Raw genomic sequence first — 22,806 nt, 5'->3', positions numbered from 1 at the left:
GTTCATATAAAGAATCAAGTTGTCTTACAATGCTTTATTCGTCATTGTCCTCATAGCAAAACCCCTTATCCATTTGGGATGGAAAAAAGGGACAGAATCTTTATAAGCATCATTATAAAACATCAAACATGAGTAAAACTTGCAATGATTAGAATCACAACAAGTTTATTTGTTGTTCTAATCCGTATCACCGTTGGGCTGAAAACGGAAAAGAACCTTATTTATACAAAAAGAAATGGGACATGACAATAACCAACGTTGGTCAAAATACCGTCATGTACCATATATCATATGCTCATAATTAAAATCTCCGATCAAAACTTCTCGTTGGTTCCATTTTAACCGGAGAAACTTAAAATCACATAATGACCCGTGAGAACATTTGCTAAGTTTATAGCAAGCATTAACATGAAGTATTAACATAATACAACCCACTATGTTATACACATGGATTCATAATCCATCATTGATCATTTTGTTCTCAACTTTGACACCATAATTTCGACAACATCAGGCATGGTACAGAGTAACATTCATTCTGAATATTAATAATGAAAATGACATTTTCGTGAGTAAACATGAAAGTGACATTCACAACGAAAATCACATTAACATCAACCATAAGTATTATCCAAATGAAATCTATGTTGGAGATATGCCCAAGAGGCAATAATAAAATGGTTATTATTATATCTTTGTGTTTGTGATAAATGTTTGCATCCCATGCTATAATTGTATTAACTGAAACTTTGATACATGTGTGTTATGTAAACAACAAGGAGTCCCTAGTAAGCCTCTTGTATAACTAGCTTGTTGATTAATAGATGATCATGGTTTCGTGATCATGAACATTGGATGTTGTTAATAACAAGGTTATGTCATTGGTGAATGATATAATGGACACACACCCAAATAAGCGTAGCATGAGATCAAGTCATTAAGTTCAACTTGTTATAAGCTTTCGATACATAGTTACCTAGTCCTTCGACCATGAGATCATGTAAATCACTTACACCGGAAGGGTGCTTTGATTACATCAAACGCCACTGCGTAAATGGGTGGTTATAAAGATGGGATTGAGTATTCGGAAAGTGTGAGTTGAGGCATATGGATCAAGAGTGGGATTTGTCCATCCCGATGACGGATAGATACACTCTGGGCCCTCTCGGTGGAATGTCATCTAAATAGCTTGCAAGCATGTGACTATGTCACAAGAGATGACATACCACGGTACGAGTAAAGAGTACTTGTCGGAAACGAGGTTGAACTAGGTATGGAGATACCGATGATCGAACCTCGGACAAGTAAAGTATCGCGTGACAAAGGGAATCGGTATCGTATGTGAATGGTTCAATCGATCACTAAGTTATCGTTGAATGTGTGGGAGCCATTATGGATCTCCAGGTCCCGCTGTTGGTTATTGGTCGGAGAGGAGTCTCGATCATGTCCGCATAGTTTACGAACCGTAGGGTGACGCGCTTAAGGTTCGATGTTGCTAAGTAGATTCGGAATATGAGATGGAGACCGAAGTTTGTTCGGAGTCTCGGATGGGATCCAGGACATCACGAGGAGGTCCGGAATGGTCCGGAGAACAAGATTCATATAAGGGAAGTTGATTTCTGGGTTTCGGAAAAGTTCGGGATTTTTTCGGTGGAAGACCGGGAAGGTTCTAGAAGGTTCCGGAGGGGTCCACCATGGGGCCCACGACCTAGGGGGGCCAACATGGGCCGAGGGGGTGCTGCCTTGCCCTAATGGGCCAGGCGCACCAAGCCCCAAAGGCCCAGGCCGGCCACCCCTTAGGGTTTCCCCAAACCCTAGGGGGGGATCAACTTGGGGGGTAAGTTTCCCCCCCCCTTCCCCATTTGGGCCGCCGGCCAAGGACTTGGAGGAGGGGCCAAGGCAGCCCTGGCCGCACCCCCCCCCCCTATATAAAGAGGGGAGGGGGCAGGGGGCGCAGCCCACCCTTCACACCTGCACCTCTGGCCGCCCCTCTCCCTCCACCATAGTCTGCTCCGGCTTAGGCGAAGCCCTGCAGCTTTTCTCCTCCATCACCACCACCACGCCGTCGTGCTGCTGGGATTCCGAGGGGATCTACCACACCTCCGCTGCCCGCTGGAACGGGGAGAGGACGGGCTTCATCGACACCGTACGCACGACCGAGTACGGAAGTGCTGCCGGATTGCAGCACGGACGATCGACTACATCAACAACGAGATCTAATCTCGTAAGCTTTGGAATCTTCGAGGGTTAGTCTCATGCTCTTCTCGTTGCTTCGATCTTGGTAGATTAGATCTTGCTTCTTCCTAGATTGGATCTTGGTTTTTGTTCATGTTCACGGTAGAAATTTGTTATTTTCCATGCAACGAACCCATCAGTGGTATCAGAGCCGTGTCTATGCATAGATCTGTTGCACAAGTAGAACACAATAGCTTTGTGGGCGTTGATGCTTTTGTTGTTTTTAGTTAGTGTACTTTGCATCTTGCGGGATGGTGGGATGAAGCGGCCCGGGCTAACTTTACATGACCGCGTCTCATGAGACTTGCTCCACGCTTGACATGCAACTTGTATTGCATAAGTGGCTTTGCGGGTGTCTGTCTCTCTCACCATAGTTAAGATTCAATTTACTCTTTCTATTGACAACATTAGTATCACCGTTGTGGTTCATGTTTGTAGGTAGATTGGATCTCACTCGAAAACCCTAAACCACGTAAAATATGCAAACCAAATTAGAGGCGTCTAACTTGTTTTTGCAGGGTTTGGTGATGTGATATGGCCATGATGTGATGATGATTATATTTGATGTATGAGATGTTCATTATTGTATTATGGCAACCGGCAGGAGCCTAATGGTTGTCTTTAATTTTTGTTAAAGACCTGCGTGTCTATTCATCATGTAATAGCTTTATTTCAAGTAGTTGTTATAGTAGCTATAAGTGATGGACAACCATGAAGCGGCGCCACTGACCTTGACGCCATGCTGGTGATGATGGAGATCATGTCCGTGCTTTGGAGATGGAGATCAAAAGCACAAGAAGAAAGGCCATATCATATCACACATTATGAATTGCATGTGATGTTAATCCTTTTATGCATCTTATTTTGCTTAGATCGCGACGGTAGCATTATAAGATGATCCCTCTCACTAAATATCAAGATAATAAAGTGTTCATCCTTAGTATGCACCGTTGCTAAGACTTGTCGTTTCGAAGCATCACGTGATGATCGGGTGTGATAGATTCTACATGTGCATACAACGGGTGCAAGCCAGATTTGCACACGCGGATACTAAGGTAGCCTTGACGAGCCTAGCATGTACAGACATGGTCTCGGAACACGGAATACCGAAAGGTAGAGCATGAGTCATATGAATGATATGATGAACTCTTTGAGTGTTCGCCTTTGAAACTACATCTTTTCTCGTGAAAATCGGACTTGGTGTAGTGGATTTGGTTCGTGTAATCACTACGACAATGTGAGGGATGTTGTTTTGAGTGGGAGTTCACCTAGTTAATTTAAGAATTAAAATGAACTCAATTTATCATAAACTTAGTCTAAACTCTTTGCAAATATGTTGTAGATCATGGCGGCCCCCACCATCAATTTTAACCAGTTCCTAGAGAAAGAAAAGCTTAAAAGCAATGGTAGCAACTTCACTGACTGGTTCCGTCATGTGAGGGTTTTCCTCACTGGTGGAAACCTGCAATATGTGCTCGATGCACCGCTAGGTGCCCCACCTGCAGAAACTGAAACCGATGAAGTAAAGAATGTTTACGAGACTCGGAAAACTCGGTACTCCCAAGTTCAGTGTGCCATCCTGTGTAGCCTAGAGGCGGAGCTCCAAAAGCGTTTTGAGCACCACGACCCTTGTGAGCTAGTCCGTGAGCTCAAAGCTTTCTTTGAAACTCATGCGGCCGTGGAAAGCTATGAGGCCTCGAAACATTTCTTTGGCTGCATGATGGAAGAGGGTAGCTCCGTTAGCGAGCACGTGCTCAAGATGTCTGGGCACGCGAAGAAGCTCAGTAACTTGGGAATTGTGATTCCTAACCAGCTGGGTATTCATCGTGTCCTCCAATCACTGCCACCTAGTTACAAGAACTTCGTGATGAACTACAACATGCAGAACATGAACAAAGAGTTACCTGAACTCTTCTCCATGTTGAAATCTGCTGAGGTGGAGATACAGAAAGACCACCAAGTGTTGATGGTCAACAAGACCACCAGTTTCAAGAAGCAGGGCAAGCCTAACAACAAGGGCAACTTCAAGAAGGGCGGCAAGAAAGTTGCTGCGCCTCCTAAGAAGCCCAAGGCTGGCCCTAAACCTGATACTGTGTGCTTTTACTGCAAGGAGGAGGGGCACTGGAAGCGCAATTGCTCCAAATACTTGGCTGATCTGAAGAGCGGCCTCATCAAGAAGAAAGGTATATTTGATATACATGTTATTGATGTCTATCTTACTGGTAATCGTAGTAGTGCCTGGGTATTTGATACTGGTTCGGTTGCTCACATTTGTAACTCGAAACAGGAACTGCGGAATAAACGAAGCCTAGCGAGGGACGAGGTGACGATGCGCGTTGGAAATGGATCCAAGGTCGATGTGATCGCCGTCGGCACGCTCCCTCTACATCTACCTTCGGGATTAGTTTTAAACCTTAATAATTGTTATTTGGTGTCTGCGTTGAGCATGAACATTATATCTGGATCTTGTTTAATGCAAGACGGTTATTTATTTAAATCAGAGAATAATGGTTGTTCTATTTATATGAATAATATCTTTTATGGTCATGCACCTGAGATGAATGGTTTATTCTTGTTAAATCTCGATAGTAGTGATACACATGTTCATAACATTGATGCTAAGCGAATTAAATTGAATGATAATTCTACTTATATGTGGCAATCGCTGCCTTGGTCATATTGGAGTGAAGCGCATGAAGAAACTCCATTCTGATGGACTTCTTGAATCACTTGACTTTGAGTCACTTGATAGATGCGAAGCATGTCTAATGGGAAAAATGACTAAGACTCCATTCTCTGGTACAATGGAGTGAGCTACAGACTTATTGGAAATCATACATACCGATGTGTGCGGACCAATGAGTGTAGCATCGCGTGGTGGTTATCGTTATGTTCTAACCTTCACGGATGATCTGAGTAGATATGGGTATATTTACTTTATGAAACATAAGTCCGAAACTTTCGAGAAGTTTAAGGAATTCCAAAGTGAAGTAGAAAATCAACGTAACAAGAAGATTAAGTTTCTGCGTTCTGATCGTTTAGGCGAATATCTGAGTTATGAGTTTGGCATGCATTTAAAGAAATGCGGAATACTTTCACAGTTGACACCGCCAGGAACACCACAGCGCAATGGTGTGTCCGAACGTCGTAATCGAACTCTCTTAGATATGGTTCGGTCTATGATGTCTCTTACCGATTTGCCGTTATCGTTTTGGGGCTACGCATTAGAGACAGCCGCATTCACTTTAAATAGGGCACCATCTAAATCCGTTGAAACGACACCGTATGAATTATGGTTTGGAAAGAAACCTAAGCTGTCGTTCCTTAAAGTTTGGGGCTGCGAAGCTTATGTAAAGAAGTTACAACCTGACAAGCTAGAACCCAAAGCGGAGAAATGCGTCTTCATAGTATACCCTAAAGAAACAATTTGGTACACTTTCTATCACAGATCCGAAGGCAAAATCTTTGTTGCCAAGAACGAATCCTTTCTTGAGAAGGAGTTTCTCACTAAAGAAGTGACTGGAAGGAAAGTAGAACTCGACGAGGTTATGGAACCTTGTCTCGTAGATCAGAGTAGCGCAGTGCCGGAAGATGTTCCTGTGCAGCCTGCACCGATAAGAGAGGAAGCAAATGATGATGATCATGAAACTTCGAACGAAGAAGCTACTGAACCTCGTAGATCGACGAGGGCTCGTACCACTCTTGATTGGTATGATCCCTGTCTAAATGTCATGATTGTGGATAACAATGATGAAGACCCTGCGACGTATGAAGAAGCAATGATGAGCCCAGATTCCAACAAATGGCACGAGGCCATGAAATCCGAAATGGGATCCATGTATGATAACCAAGTATGGACTTTGGTAGACTTACCTGATAGCCGCAAGGCTGTCGAGAATAAATGAATCTTCAAAAGAAAAACAGATGCTGATGGTAATATTACTGTCTATAAAGCTCGACTTGTCGCGAAGGGGTTCCGACAAATTCAAGGAGTTGACTACGATGAGACTTTCTCACCTGTAGCGAAGCTAAAGTCTGTGAGGATTTTGTTAGCAATAGCTGCATTTTTCGATTATGAGATTTGGCAGATGGATGTCAAAACGGCGTTCCTTAATGGTGACATTGAGGAAGAGTTGTATATGGTACAATCCAAAGGTTTTGTCGATCCTAAAAATGCTGACAAGGTATGCAAACTTCAGCGTTCCATTTATGGACTGAAGCAAGCTTCCCGGAGTTGGAACCGACGCTTTGATAAGGTGATCAAAGACTTCGGGTTTATACAGACTCATGGTGAGGCCTGTATTTACAAGAAAGTGAGTGGGAGTTCTGTAGCATTCCTGATATTATATGTAGATGACATATTATTGATTGGGAATGATATAGAACTTCTAAGCAGTGTTAAAGGTTATTTGAATAAGTGTTTTTCAATGAAAGACCTTGGTGAAGCAGCGTACATTTTAGGCATCAAGATTTATAGAGATAGATCAAGACGCCTAATAGGGCTTTCATAAAGTACATACCTGGACAAGATTCTAAAGAAGTTTAGAATGGATGAAAGCAAGAAAGGGTTCTTGCCTATGTTGCCAGGTAAGGTCTTGAGTAAGACTCAAGGTCCGGCTACGGCAGAAGAAAGAGAGAGGATGAACAAGATCCCCTATGCCTCGGCAGTAGGCTCTATCATGTATGCCATGCTGTGTACTAGACCGGATATCGCACATGCTGTTAGTTTGACTAGCAGATATCAGAGTGATCCAGGAATGGAACACTGGACAGCGGTCAAGAATATCCTGAAGTACTTGAAAAGGACTAAGGATATGTTTCTTTGTTATGGAGGTGACCAAGAGCTCGTTGTAACCAGTTACACCGATGCTAGTTGGAACACTGATCCTGATGACTCTAAGTCACAGTCTGGGTACGTGTTTATATTGAATGGTGCTGCAGTAAGCTGGATGAGTGCCAAGCAATGCACGGTGGCGAAGTCTTCAACTGAATCTGAATACATAGCTGCTTCGAAGGCTTCATCGGAAGCAATATGGATGAATAGGTTCATTACTGAGCTTGGTGTGGTTCCTAGTGCATTGGACCCATTAGTCATTTATTGTGACAACATGGGTGCCATTGCCAATGCACAAGAGCCAAGGTCACACAAGAAGCTGAAGCATATCAAGCTACGTTTTCATGTGATTCGCGAGTACGTCGAAGATGGTGACGTAAAGATTTGCAAAGTACACACAGATCTGAATGTGGCAGATCCGTTGACTAAAGCTCTCCCAAGGGCAAAGCATGACCTACACCAGAATGCCATGGGTGTTAGGTACATTACCATGTAATCTAGATTATTGACTCTAGTGCAAGTGGGAGACTGTTGGAGATATGCCCAAGAGGCAATAATAAAATGGTTATTATTATATCTTTGTTTTTGTGATAAATGTTTGCATCCCATGCTATAATTGTATTAACTGAAACTTTGATACATGTGTGTTATGTAAACAACAAGGAGTCCCCAGTAAGCCTCTTGTATACCTAGCTTGTTGATTAATAGATGATCATGGTTTCGTGATCATGAACATTGGATGTTGTTAATAACAAGGTTATGTCATTGGTGAATGATATAATGGACACACACCCAAATAAGCGTAGCATGAGATCAAGTCATTAAGTTCAACTTGCTATAAGCTTTCGATACATAGTTACCTAGTCCTTCGACCATGACATCATGTAAATCACTTACACCGGAAGGGTGCTTTGATTACATCAAACGCCACTGCGTAAATGGGTGGTTATAAAGATGGGATTGAGTATTCGGAAAGTGTGAGTTGAGGCATATGGATCAAGAGTGGGATTTGTCCATCCCGATGACGGATAGATACACTCTGGGCCCTCTCGATGGAATGTCGTCTAATTAGCTTGCAAGCATGTGACTAGGTCACAAGAGATGACATACCACGGTACGAGTAAAGAGTACTTTTCGGAAACGAGGTTGAACTAGGTATGGAGATACCGATGATCGAACCTCGGACAAGTAAAGTATCGCGTGACAAAGGGAATCGGTATCGTATGTGAATGGTTCAATCGATCACTAAGTTAACGTTGAATGTGTGGGAGCCATTATGGATCTCCAGGTCCCGCTGTTGGTTATTGGTCGGAGAGGAGTCTCGATCATGTCCGCATAGTTCACGAACCGTAGGGTGACGCGCTTAAGGTTCGATGTCGCTAAGTAGATTCGGAATATGAGATGGAGAACGAAGTTTGTTCGGAGTCTCGGATGGGATCCAGGACATCACGAGGAGGCCCGGAATGGTCCGGAGAATAAGATTCATATAAGGGAAGTTGATTTCTGGGTTTCGGAAAAGTTCGGGATTTTTTCGGTGGAAGACCGGGAAGGTTCTAGAAGGTTCCGGAGGGGTCCACCTGTTGGAGATATGCCCGAGAGGCAATAATAAAATAGTTATTGTTATATCTTAGTGTTCATGATAAATGTTTACACTCCATGCTATAATTGTATTAACCGGAAACATTGATACATGTGTGTTGTGTAAACAACCAGAGTCCCTAGTAAGCCTCTCATTTAACTAGCTTGTTGATTAATAGATGATCATGGTTTCCTGATCATGTACATCGGATGTTATTAATAACAAGATCATATCATTAGGTGAATGATGTGATGGACACACCCATAGTAAGCATAGCATAAGATCAAGTCATCAAGTTCAACTTGCTATAAGCTTTCGATACATAGTTACCTAAGTCCTTCGACCATGAGATCATGTAAATCACTTACACCGGAAGGATGCTTTGATTACATCAAACGCCACTGCGTAAATGGGTGGTTATAAAGATGGGATTAAGTATTCGGAAAGTGTGAGTTGAGGCATATGGATCAAGAGTGGGATTTGTCCATCCCGATGATGGATAGATATACTCTGGGCCCTCTCGGTGGAATGTCGTATGATTAGCTTGCAAGCATGTGACTAGTTCACAAGAGATGACATAACACGGTACGAGTAAAGAGTACTTGTCGGTAACGAGGTTGAACAAGGTATGAAGATACCGATGATTGAACCTCGGACAAGTAAGGTATCGCGTGACAAAGGGAATCGGTATCGTATGTAAATGGTTCAATCGATCACTAAGTTATCGTTGAATATGTGGGAGCCATTATGGATCTCCAGATCCCGCTATTGGTTATTGGTCGGAGAAGAGTCTCGACCATGTCTGCATAGTTCACGAACCATAGGGTGACACACTTAAGGTTTGATGTCATTTTAAGTAGATATGGAATATGGAATGGAGTTCAAATGTTGTTCGGAGTCTCGGATGGGATCCAGGACATCACGAGGAGGTCCGGAATGGTCCGGAGAATAAGATTCATATATAGGAAGTCATTTTCCAAGTTTGAAAATGATCCGGTGTATTTATGGAAGGTTCTAGAATGTTCTAGAACTTTCCAGAAGAAATCAGCATGGAAGGTGGAGTCCCGGGTGGACTCCACCAACCCTGGCCGGCCAGCCTAAGGGAGGAGGAGTCCATGGTGGACTCCACCACCATGGCCGGCCATAGGGGAAGGAAAGGGAGGAATCCCACCTCCCCTAGGTTTCGTCCATATGGAAGGTTTCGAATTGGGGTCTTATTCAAACTTTTGGGCTGCACCTTGGGGTTCCACCTATATAATGAGGGAGAGAGGGAGGGGGCCAGCCACCTCTTTGGCCGCACCATCTAGGGCACCCAAGGCCGGCGCCCCAGCTGCCCCCTCTCTCCAAACCCTAGCCGCCCCCTCCTCATACTACTCTCGTAGCGCTTAGGCGAAGCCCTGCCGGAGATCTCCACCACCACCGCCACCATGCCGTTGTGCTGTCGGGATTCCGAGGAGGATCTACTACTTCCGCTGCCCGCTGGAACGGGGAGAAGGACGTCGTCATCAACACCGAACGTGTGACCGAGTACGGAGGTGCTGCCCGACTGTGGCACCGTCAAGATCTTCTACGCGCTTTTGAAAGCGGCAAGTGATCGACTACACCAACAACGAGATCTAATCTCGTAGGCTTTGGAATCTTCGAGGGTTAGTCTCATGATCTTCTCGTTGCTACCATCTTCTTGATTGGATCTTGGCTTGTTATTCGTTCTTGCGGTAGGAATTTTTTTGTTTTCTATGCTACGAATCCTATCAGTGGTATCAGAGCCGTGTCTATGCATAGATTGGTTGCACGAGTAGAACATAATGGTTTTGTGGGCGTTGATGCTTTTGTTGTCTCTTGTTATGTGTACTTTGCATCTTGCGGGATGGTGGGATGAAGCGGCCCGGGCTAACTTTACATGACCGCGTTCATGAGACTTGCTCCACGCTCGACATGCAACTTGTATTGCATAAGTGGCTTTGCGGGTGTCTGTCTCTCTCACCATAGTTAAGATTCAATTTACAATTTCAATTGATAACACTTGTATCAACGTTGTGGTTCATGTTCGTAGGTAGATTGGATCTTACTCGAAAACCCTAAACCACGTAAAATATGCAAACCAAATTAGAGGCGTCTAACTTGTTTTTGCAGGGTTTGGTGATATGATATGACCATGATGTGATGATGAATATGTATGAGATGATCATTATTGTATTGTGGCAACCGGCAGGAGCCTTATGGTTGTCTTTATATTTCATGTTGTAGTATTATTTCAAAGTAGTAGTAATAGTTGCTACACGTGGTGAACAACCATGAAGATGGCGTCATGGACCTTGACGCTACGCCGACGATGATGGAGATCATGCCCGTTGATGATGGAGATCATGTCCGTGCTTTGGAGATGAAGATCAAAGGCGCAAAGACAAAAGGGCCATATCATATCACATTATGAATTGCATGTGATGTTAATCCTTTATGCATCTTATCTTGCTTAGATCGCGACGGTAGCATTATAAGATGATCCCTCACATTAATATCAAGATAATAAAGTGTTCTCCCCTCGTATGCACCGTTGCTACAGTTCGTCGTTTTGAAGCATCTCGTGATGATCAGATGTGATAGATTCTACGTTCACATACAACGGGTGTAAGCCATGTTGCACACGCGGAAATACTTGGGTTTGCTTGACGAGCCTAGCATGTACAGACATGGCCTCGGAACACAGGAAACCGAAAGGTTGAACACGAGTCATATGGATGATATGATCAACATGTTGATGTTCACCATTGAAGCTACATCATCTCACGTGATGATCGGTTTTGGTGTAGTGGATATGGATCGTGTGCCACTAAACAACTATGAGGGATGTTGTATTAAGTGGGAGTTCTTTAGTAATTAGATTAAAACTTGAACTAATTATCATGAACATAGTCTGAATAGTATTTTGAATTAAATTTGTAGAATTGGCATCCGTTATCTACCAGGCGCTAGTCTTGTAATTGAGATAGAAATACTGTTAAATCTGACAAGTAATTTTACGGACTGGTACCGTATTGTTAAAGAATCAAGTAATGATTAAGTCCTATTGCAAACTTTTGGTAAAACTCACATTAGAGCAATGGTTTCAATTAGTATCTAAAATCATCTTGTCTCCGTGAAACTTGAAGTTCAAATCCGTTTGAAAAGTAAGGAGCTGAAAAGTTTGTTTTCAGAAATAAGCAAGGTGTGAGATATATGTGATATCTAAGACCTTATTACAAGATGATAGAATATAATTTAGTGAGACTACATAAACTCATAAGTTTTATGGGAATGTATGAAGGTTGAAGACGCTAGGCGTCCCGATCCTCAAACTAGTTGGGCACTAACGATATTCACATATCCATGAAGTGGTCGTCCTTAGTATGCACCGTTGCTAAGACTCGTCGTTTCGAAGCATCACGTGATGATCGGGTGTTATAGATTCTACGTGTGCATACAACGGGTGCAAGCTAGATTTGCACATGCGAATACTGAGGTTAAACTTGACGAGCCTAGCATGTACAGACATGGTCTCGGAAAGACGTCATGATTTGATGGATAAAAATTATGAGTGAAATTGTTCATCACATTAAAAGGTTACTAATAGTGAAATCCGGAACACTTGTCATGTGATGATCAACTTCAAAGTAAGAACCTCAAAGTTATTGGTAATTGACCAAAAAACCTAGAAGTTATTGATGTTGAAGTGTTTTCTAAAATATGAGGAAAGCCAAAAGAGAAACTACAAAAGTTTTTGGCAGAAAGAAAGAAAAGACTAGAAAGTCTAGCTCAGGTGTATATAGATGATATACATGTTATGAATGTATTCTTTGATTGGTCACACAATGAAGTTCTTGGGTATTTGTACCATATTGGTTGGTATGAGATATCATACAACACAACGCAATACAAGAATACAATGGCCTAAGTGACTGATAAGGAATGTGGTAATAATGCACGTCTGGAACAAAAATAAAGTGTTATTATGTTCGTCATTGGCATTCTACCTAGCCCTTCAGATTTATAATAAAGAACTTAATAATTGTTATTTTGCTCTGGTCAAATGAAGACAATGAGTTGTTAAAATTGTGGCCTTACTCCATGTACGATGGATAAGTTATTATAAATCTTAATGGTGAAACACACATGCATAACACTGACGCTAAAATGCCATAAGGCAAATGATTTGAATTCCACTTATTTGTGGAACCGCCATTTAGGTCATGTTAGAAAGGACCGCATGAAGAAACTCCATGCAAATGGATTTTTGGAGTCATTTGATTTTTGAATCGTTTGGCACTTGCAAATCTTTTCAAAAGAGAATGACTAAAATACCGTTCATAGGCCAAAAGTTGAACGGGCAACTAACTTAGTGGAAACATACATGATGATATATGTGGTTCACTGGGCATAGTTGTGTGCGGGAGATTCTTCTACTTCATGAAAACTTCCAACAATGAATTGAGTGTATATATAAGGATATATTTATTCAATAAGGAAGAAGTTTGAAACATTTGAATAGATTCAAATAAATTTCAGCATGAAGTGGAAATCATCGTAATAGAAAAGTCAAATATCTATGATTGGATCATGGTGGAAATATTTGAATTACGAGTTTTTAGCGAACATCTAAGAGAGTTATGAAATTGTTCTACAACTCACGTTTCTTGGAGTATCATAGTGATGATGGACTATCCGAGAGACGTATCCAAACCTTGTTGGATTAATGATGAGATAAAATAAAATGACGCCATTATATTTTTGTGGATTATGCTTTAGAGACTACCGCTTTTACACTAAATAGAGCATCATCATAATCCGTTGAAATGACACCATACGAGTTATGGCATGGATATAAACCCTAATAGTCCTTTCTTAAATTTTGGTATGCATAGCATAAGTAAATAAGTTTACAACAAAAAATCGGATGAATGTCTTTGTTGGTTATCCCAGAGAATTGATTGGGAATTCTTTCCACTATGGAGACAAAGACAAAAGTGTTTGTCGATGTTTCTTACTTATTTCCAAGAAATTGTTTCTAGCGAAGTATTTGAGTGGGAGGACAATGAAACTTGATAAGGTTTATGAACCTGAGCATGATGATCAGAGTAGCGCAGCATCGGAAATGGTTCCGGAAGCGGCCACGAAGATCATAGCTCCCATGTCTACAAATAGTTATAGTCATGGAGATCGAAGTACCCATTAAACCTTGTAGGTATGGTTTACTTTGTGATCAAATAAATGATTTGTGAACAAAGGATTGATTTTGAACAATGGTAAACCAACTACATATAAAGAAGCTATGATGGGCCCTGACTCCGTTAAAATGGCTAAAGAGCCATGAAATCCGAGATAGGTGAATACTTTTTGAAAGTAAATGGATCTATAAAATTGATGGACTTGGATGCAATATCCTTGAAGAAGCTCGACTTGTCGAAAAGTTGTTTACGACAAAGTTCAAATAGTTGACTACGATAAGATTAGATCTTCCGTAGCGATGCTTATAGTCTATGTGGATTATTCTAGTAATCACTACATATTTCTTTTATGAGATATGTTAGTAGGATGGCAAAAATACACTCTTACCAGAAGTGTGTATTAAGGATGTATACTAGATACAACCAAGAGTTTTGCTGGCCCGTGGAATACTAGGTATACAAACTTCAATTGGATGAAGTGAGTATCACGGAGTTGGAATCTTCACCGGATGAAATAATCAAAGAGTTTTGATTTCATTAGAAACGATGAAGATACTTGCATTTGCAAGAAATTAAGTGGGAGCGCTGAGACATGTTTATAATACTTTATGTAGATGACATATCGTTAATTATAAATAATGTAATCATGTACTTGATGTGATTAGAAGGTTTCATTGAGTATTAACTTCAATGAAAGGATATGGACTGAAACATATTTAGCGTCAAGATCTATGAAGATATATTGAAACGCATAATAAGTTTAAGTCAAAGTACATAGAATGAATATTGAAGTAGTTCAATATAAAAATATTAAGAAGGTGTTCTTTTCATGTGAAGGTTTAACAATACTTGAGTGTATCTGACACTCAATGAGTAAAAACACATGAGTGATTTTAGATCACGAATAATATGTACACAATCAGATGTCCTATGCTCTAAAGAGTTAGGAGCATATACCAGAATGATTCATGTGATGATCATTGGACAACAGTAAGAATATCCCTGAGTGCTTTAGAAGAACCAAGGATATTAGTTTTGTATGGGGAAATGACAAACAAATCGCTGTAAGGTGTTGCACCGATATTAGTTTGGTCACATATAAAAATGAATTTCAAATCTCAGTTAGGCTAATTGTTCATTAAAAGGTAGCACAATGCTAGATTTAGATGAGTTCTAAATATTGTGACGGATTCTACAAACGAAGGCAGAATATGTCATTGTTTTGACAATGACTGAGGATGTTAAAGTCGAGGAGTTCTTTGAGAACTTGGTATAGTTCCGATAGTGTCAGAACTTTGAAGCTATATTGTGTGTGACAATATTAGTGACATATTTCAGACCGCGGAATTAAGGTTCCACCAGAAGACTGAACATATATGATTAATGCCGACTCATTTGGAAAATGAGTGATGCGTTGAGACGCAAATGAATTGCAAAATACATACGTTTCTGAGCGTGTCAGATCCGTTGACTGAAACCTCTCCCGTGAGCAAAACATGATAAGCACCAGAAGGCCAAGGTGTTATATCTTTACATATGTAAACTAGATTATTGACTCTAGTGCAAGTGGGAGACTGTTGGAGATATGCCCGAGAGGCAATAATAAAATAGTTATTGTTATATCTTAGTGTTCATGATAAATGTTTACACTCCATGCTATAATTGTATTAACCGGAAACATTGATACATGTGTGTTGTGTAAACAACCAGAGTCCCTAGTAAGCCTCTCATTTAACTAGCTTGTTGATTAATAGATGATCATGGTTTCCTGATCATGTACATCGGATGTTATTAATAACAAGATCATATCATTAGGTGAATGATGTGATGGACACACCCATAGTAAGCATAGCATAAGATCAAGTCATCAAGTTCAACTTGCTATAAGCTTTCGATACATAGTTACCTAAGTCCTTCGACCATGAGATCATGTAAATCACTTACACCGGAAGGATACTTTGATTACATCAAACGCCACTGCGTAAATGGGTGGTTATAAAGATGGGATTAAGTATTCGGAAAGTGTGAGTTGAGGCATATGGATCAAGAGTGGGATTTGTCCATCCCGATGACGGATAGATATACTCTGGGCCCTCTCGGTGGAATGTCGTCTGATTAGCTTGCAAGCATGTGACTAGTTCACAAGAGATGACATAACACGGTACGAGTAAAGAGTACTTGTCGGTAACGAGGTTGAACAAGGTATGAAGATACCGATGATCGAACCTCGGACAAGTAAGGTATCGCGTGACAAAGGGAATCGTTATCGTATGTAAATAGTTCAATCGATCACTAAGTTATCGTTGAATATGTGGGAGCCATTATGGATCTCCAGATCCCGCTATTGGTTATTGGTCGGAGAAGAGTCTCGACCATGTCTGCATAGTTCACGAACCGTAGGGTGACACACTTAAGGTTTGATGTCATTTTAAGTAGATATGGAATATGGAATGGAGTTCAAATGTTGTTCGGAGTCTCGGATGGGATCCAGGACATCACGAGGAGGTCCGGAATGGTCCGGAGAATAAGATTCATATATAGAAAGTCATTTTCCAAGTTTGAAAATGATCCGGTGTATTTATGGAAGGTTCTAGAATGTTCTAGAACTTTCCGGAAGAAATCACCATGGAAGGTGGAGTCCCGGGTGGACTCCACCAACCCTGGCCGGCCAGCCTAAGGGAGGAGGAGTCCATGGTGGACTCCACCACCATGGCCGGCCATAGGGGAAGGAAAGGGAGGAATCCCACCTCCCCTAGGTTTCGTCCATATGGAAGGTTTCGAATTGGGGTCTTATTCGAACTTTTGGGCTGCACCTTGGGGTTCCACCTATATAATGAGGGAGAGAGGGAGGGGGCCAGCCACCTCTTTGGCCGCACCATCTAGGGCACCCAAGGCCGGCGCCCCAGCTGCCCCCTCTCTCCAAACCCTAGCCGCCCCCCTCCTCATACTACTCCCGTAGCGCTTAGGCGAAGCCCTGCCGGAGATCTCCACCACCACCGCCACCACGCCGTTGTGCTGTCGGGATTCCGAGGAGGATCTACTACTTTCGCTGCCCGCTGGAACGGGGAGAAGGACGTCGTCATCAACACCGAACGTGTGACCGAGTACGGAGGTGCTGCCCGACTGTGGCACCGTCAAGATCTTCTACGCGCTTTTGAAAGCGGCAAGTGATCGACTACACCAACAACGAGATCAAATCTCGTAGGCTTTGGAATCTTCGAGGGTTAGTCTCATGATCTTCTCGTTTCTACCATCTTCTTGATTGGATCTTGGCTTGTTATTCGTTCTTGCGGTAGGAAATTTTTTGTTTTCTATGCTACGAATCCTATCACCACCATGGGGCCCACGACCTAGGGGGGCCAACATGGGCCGAGGGGGTGCTGCCTTGCCCTAATGGGCTAGGCGCACCAAGCCCCAAAGGCCCAGGCCGGCCACCCCTTAGGGTTTCCCCAAACTCTAGGGGGGGATCAACTTGGGGGGTAAGTCCCCCCCCTTCCCCCTTTGGGCCGCCGGCTAAGGACTTGGAGGAGGGGACAAGGCAACCCTGGCCGCACCCCCCCTATATAAAGAGGTGCAGGGGTGAAGGGGCTGGCCGCCCCTCTCCCTCCACCATAGTCTGCTCCGGCTTAGGCGAAGCCCTGCAGCTTTTCTCCTCCATCACCACCACCACGCCGTCGTGCTGCTGGGATTCCGAGGGGATCTACCACACCTCCGCTGCCCGCTGGAACGGGGAGAGGACGGGCTTCATCGACACCGTACGCACGACCGAGTACGGAAGTGCTGCCGGATTGCAGCACGGACGATCGACTACATCAACAACGAGATCTAATCTCGTAAGCTTTGGAATCTTCGAGGGTTAGTCTCATGCTCTTCTCGTTGCTTCGATCTTGGAAGATTAGATCTTGCTTCTTCCTAGATTGGATCTTGGTTTTTGTTCATGTTCACGGTAGAAATTTTTTGTTTTCCATGCAACGAACCCATCAATCTAGACATTAAATTACATCATGGTTCACCAAATAAATGGTAAACAATAAGAATCAAATAAATGACAACACATGACCACGGTTTAAATATCACATTAAAATTCTCCAAACAAAAAACATCCTTCGTTAGAGAATTAACATCATTATGATCCTTCATCACCTTCAGTGCATGTCAAAAGACAAAACACACGGACACAATACTTGGAATAATTTCTCAACATTATTTGGTTACATAGTGCAGTGCGGAAAACCGAACCATGCAACCATAATCATTAGGATGGCCTCAGCCCATTAGTCATGATCACATCATTAAGGAATAACATCAACATAAAATCATTAGTATTGAGCACATCACCAAGACATAAATATCATAGTAATGACATCATCATAAACTTCTTGCTCAAAAATAAATAAATTTCGTAACATAATATTCAAAATTATGATAGATTACCATAATTTTGCTCAAAATCAACATCATCTTATAGCAATAACCATATATGCCATGAAAAGGCAAACAAAACATTGTCATTATGCTAAAAAAAGAGCATTAAAATTTCATCAAAATATGAGCACATTATTCTCATAATAAACTTCAATATTAAGCCATCAATTGATATAAAAAACATTATCATTCTGTTCATAAAACAAATGTGTTCCATAAACATAATGTGAGACAATTTTGAATTCTGAGTATAACTAGTACTAGAACATTATTAATTAAAAGGCACATATAGTACTGGAAATAGACAGAAAACAAAAACAGATGCAATTCGGCCCAAAACAAACACTGCAGCCCATTAGTGCTTCTAGCCCAGCAGCAGAAAAAAAAACGCAACAGAACTTTATGGGCAAAGAAAACCTGGGCCAAAGCCTATAGTCTAATTTGGCCTATTAAGCGCCTGAGGCCCGGTACCATACCCGCAGCGATCTAGGCCGTCGGGTCTAAAGGGACGGCCGAAAATTGTTGTGGCTCGAACAAAACCAGCAACCGGTCAAACCTAACCCTAATCCCCATTTCATTCTCTTCTCCCGATTTCCAGCTGCCGATGGACGACGGCGGCCTGCCAATCCACGGCGGCGCGCGTCACGGTGGTGGCGGCCGAAGCACGCCCTTTCCCGGCGGCGTTGTGGCTCCGCTCGGCGGAGCAGCGTGCTGCGGATTGGATCCCGCGCGCTGCTTCGTCGAGTGTGGCCTGTGCGTCGCGGCTAGCGCGGGGAGGAGGTGGTGCTCGCCGGTGAACCTGCGGCCGTTTGAGCGACGACGGCGAGGCTCGAAGCCCCGGCGTCTTCTTCGTTCTTCCCGCCCAAGCGCGTCATTCCGCGCGTCCTCTCCGATAGGGAGCGGACGGCGTCGTGGTCCATAAGCGCCGATCGGCGTCCTTTCCCGGAAGAGCAGCGGCTCCGGCATGGAGCCGGCCATGAGGAGGCGACGGCTACGCGCAAGGCAAGGAGACCATGAGCGTCGTCGTCCATGAGTTGCCGCAGCGGTCAAACGGTGATTATCCCGAACCCTAAACTTTCAGGATTTGCTTGATTTGGAATTCTAGGGTTCCGTTTTACATTTTGGGAATTTCTTGCTAGGGCTTCATAATGGGGGAAAACTTCTGGGAATTTCTTAAGCATTTGATTCCTCTCCTTCTAATTGCTAATAAAAACGTAAACAATACTGGACATCATCAAAGGAATTAGCAGGCCATAACCGTGAGCATGTGAACACTATCATGTGAACATAGCAATTAGAAGTAAAACTTGATCACCAACATGCTATTTATTTAGGCCGAGGCATAATCTCCTAATCATAATTAGGACTCTAATGTGATCAGATCTGCTCTGATACCATTGTTAGATTTAACATGTCATTAGGGGAGAACATTAACATAATCTGATCATATCTTAGAGCACCTAACAGAGGGATTAGTAGATGAACTTACAGGAAATTGATGAAGTGTTCTTTGCCTGCCAGATGCAGGCATGGTGAAGCCCATGGCGATGGGAGGTGCGGTGCTGGAGATGGCTGGCGATGGTGATGGCTTTCCCGTTGCTTTAGCACTCCCTTCTGGATCGGTCTAGGGTCGTTAGAATTCTGTGGAACTGGAAAACGTACATGAACTCACACGTAGATATCCAGGCCCCACCCTTTCATATGTGCTAGCAACAGGGGACCAAAACCTTCTGTTAGTTAGGGGTGCCCCCGATCAGGGCGATTCTGTTGGGTCAAAGCCAACGAACGTTGGTTCGTGACTCCTCCCACTTAACGTAACCCTTTTGTTTACCCGGTCAGAGCCGAGATCAACTAACAATGGAATGCCGTTGATGACCACTGGAAACTGAAGAAGCTAGAGGAGAAGAGGAAGAAGAAGAAGAAGCAGCAACAGAGAAGGCAAAAGAAGAAGAAGAAGATAGAGCTGGTGGTTATGAGGAAAGAGCTAGAGAAGAAGAGGAGGAACAAGTCAGCAGAAACATGTGAATTGAAGATGGCGAGGGGAGGAGGTTCTCGTTGGGCAACACAATATCCGTTCGTGAGATCACCAACGGTGAATATGCTGAGGTATTCACTTGGGTTTCTAGCAAAAGCAACTCCTTCAAAAAGAGGGGGCTCTGCACCAACGAGGGCCAAGCCGTCGGCGAGGCCACTATATGTGCCAAGATCTCCAAAATCTGTGAGTGAGATCGGAGATAATGGATCCGAGGATGACGACAGGACATATAGATATGTCAATGGTGTAAAGCTTATGTACGCTGTCTCTGTTAAACTGCGGTACTCTCCTCCACTTCTGGTTGTAGGGAACCCGTTTGAGTATTGAACAATGTAGATCACATTATTCTTAAAGATTATATAATCGACTGAATATTGACCCCAAAAAAAATCTGAAAGAAAACCATTCTTGACTAAACATGGAAAAGGTACCATAGGATTCAGATCAGATGAACTTTGTTCAGAATGAATGAGAATCTGGCAGAATTTCTAGAGCTCGGTGCAGCTTCGGCGCTGCGCAATGCGGACGGTCGCAAACTGCCGCATATACGTTTTTCTTTGCCATGTCTTTGTGTGCGGCCATTATCCATGGCACTGACATGTAGATATATTCCTCTTTCACACAGTGGTTGGCCAGCCCATTCGAAGTCCACCTCGTTGATTCTCTTCCCCCGCTAAACGAATCTCCTCCGCTGATGCCTTCATTTGTGCTTTTTTTTGCAGCATTCACACTTGCACGTTCCTAAGTTTGATGATTATTGTGTACTAGAATAGAACTCTAGTACCAGATAAAACTCTGGAAAAATATGTACATGAGATTCATCCAATTATTCTTTTAGTAAATATTTGTGGTCAAAATTTTGACCAAAATTATGTCTAAAAGGGCACATTATTTTGGCCTAGCCCGAGTAAGAGTTTAGAAGAATCTTCTCAAATTGAGATTACATGCATGCTATCCAAACCGTAATTTAAAGCGAATTTGGTTGGGACAGCCTATCTGCCTCGTGACTCTATATCTTTCAGAGTGCACTAGATCATTTGCTATTGAGTATTGGGTTTCACATAATTCTGCCTAAAGCCTTTTGTACGGATAAATTCACGACGCAAAGTTGACGAAGCTGTAACAATATATTATGGTTATTAGCCCCTATCTTGATTTGTCGACCTCTGGACAGTTGCAACCACAACAACTTTGCTTTATGCTATGCAATTAGTTGCCGTTGTGTTTGACCCAGTTTGTTTAGGACTCCATACAATTAAGAAAAAAAAATAGATGGGGCAGAATTAAGCATGACCCATTGACATGATTAGTAATGGGTTGGGCGGTGACCTGTCATACTCTCGTGAGAGGAATATTGTGTAAGTGCCCCATGGCATCACCTTCACACCACAAATAGATATGTTTAGTATTAGTATGGATGGCATGCACCTCCAAGCTTCTATGGCCCAACCATAAGGAAGAGATTAGAATCTGATCTAATCTCATGGCCACTAATAAATTAGATCTGAGATAAGGCAAGATATCATATAAGAATCTCTTGTGTACTGTTTTTTTTGAAAGAATCCTAGTCGCATACGCATAATTCAATGAAGAGGAAGATAGAGAAAGCAAATCGTATGAGTCCTCGGAGAAAATTCGGGTATCTCATAGATTCTTCTGCCCTCCAAATTGGTCTTAGCTTTTCTTGTGGCTCTTGGAAGCTAGAAGGGCCAAATTGGCCAATTAATTGTGAACTGCCGGTCCACATGTTTAGCTTGCAGATGTGCTATCAGAACTTTTAAGTGCTTCTCCCTTTAGACCCTGGTCCTTGGGAGCTAGGAGTAGTAGTAGTACTATGTTTAGGGAAGCTTGTTCATGTAATGTATCTTCTTGACACCTTCAACAACAAAACTCCTTTTTCGTTATATATATCATCGTGTTTCTAACACAAAAATGTAAGAAATTACACATGGAAAAATTATTTATTAATTTGTTACTACAATTAACCTGCAAGAGTGGCAGGTAGTGCTGGGTAAGGTGGCCAAGCTTTAAGGGGACATCTAAAGTGATCTCAAAGGGCATTTACCATGAGATCGACAGACACCATCACGAAAGTTAACCAGATATAGCTAGTGCCCTATATTCACAACAACTTTGACTTGAAGATACGATCGATAAGGAGATACGATAAGGATCTCTATAGGTGCCAAACCCTTGATGATAATTAATGTGGACCTATATTATCTCTTTTTAGGCACATCACACTATCGCCCCCTTGGAACACCTTTGTTCAAACCTTTTTATTATCTTTGCTTCGACTAATTTCGCTTGCCAATTTTTGGCACTGCTGACCAAATTTAATTTGCAATTCACTTGTTGACTAATTTATGTTTCAATCCTGGTTATTTACATGAGAGTAGGCATAGCTAGAAACTTGACATCCGAGACGGAAATGCTAATATGGTACTAGAAAGGTGCATACATAAACCCTAGACCACTGCCCAAATCGCCATTAGAG

Source organism: Lolium perenne, chromosome 5 (assembly GCF_019359855.2).
Source record: "Lolium perenne isolate Kyuss_39 chromosome 5, Kyuss_2.0, whole genome shotgun sequence".
Taxonomy (NCBI): Eukaryota; Viridiplantae; Streptophyta; class Magnoliopsida; order Poales; family Poaceae; genus Lolium; species Lolium perenne.
The sequence above is the reverse complement of the archived record's forward strand: the minus strand, read 5'-3'. Positions refer to the sequence as shown.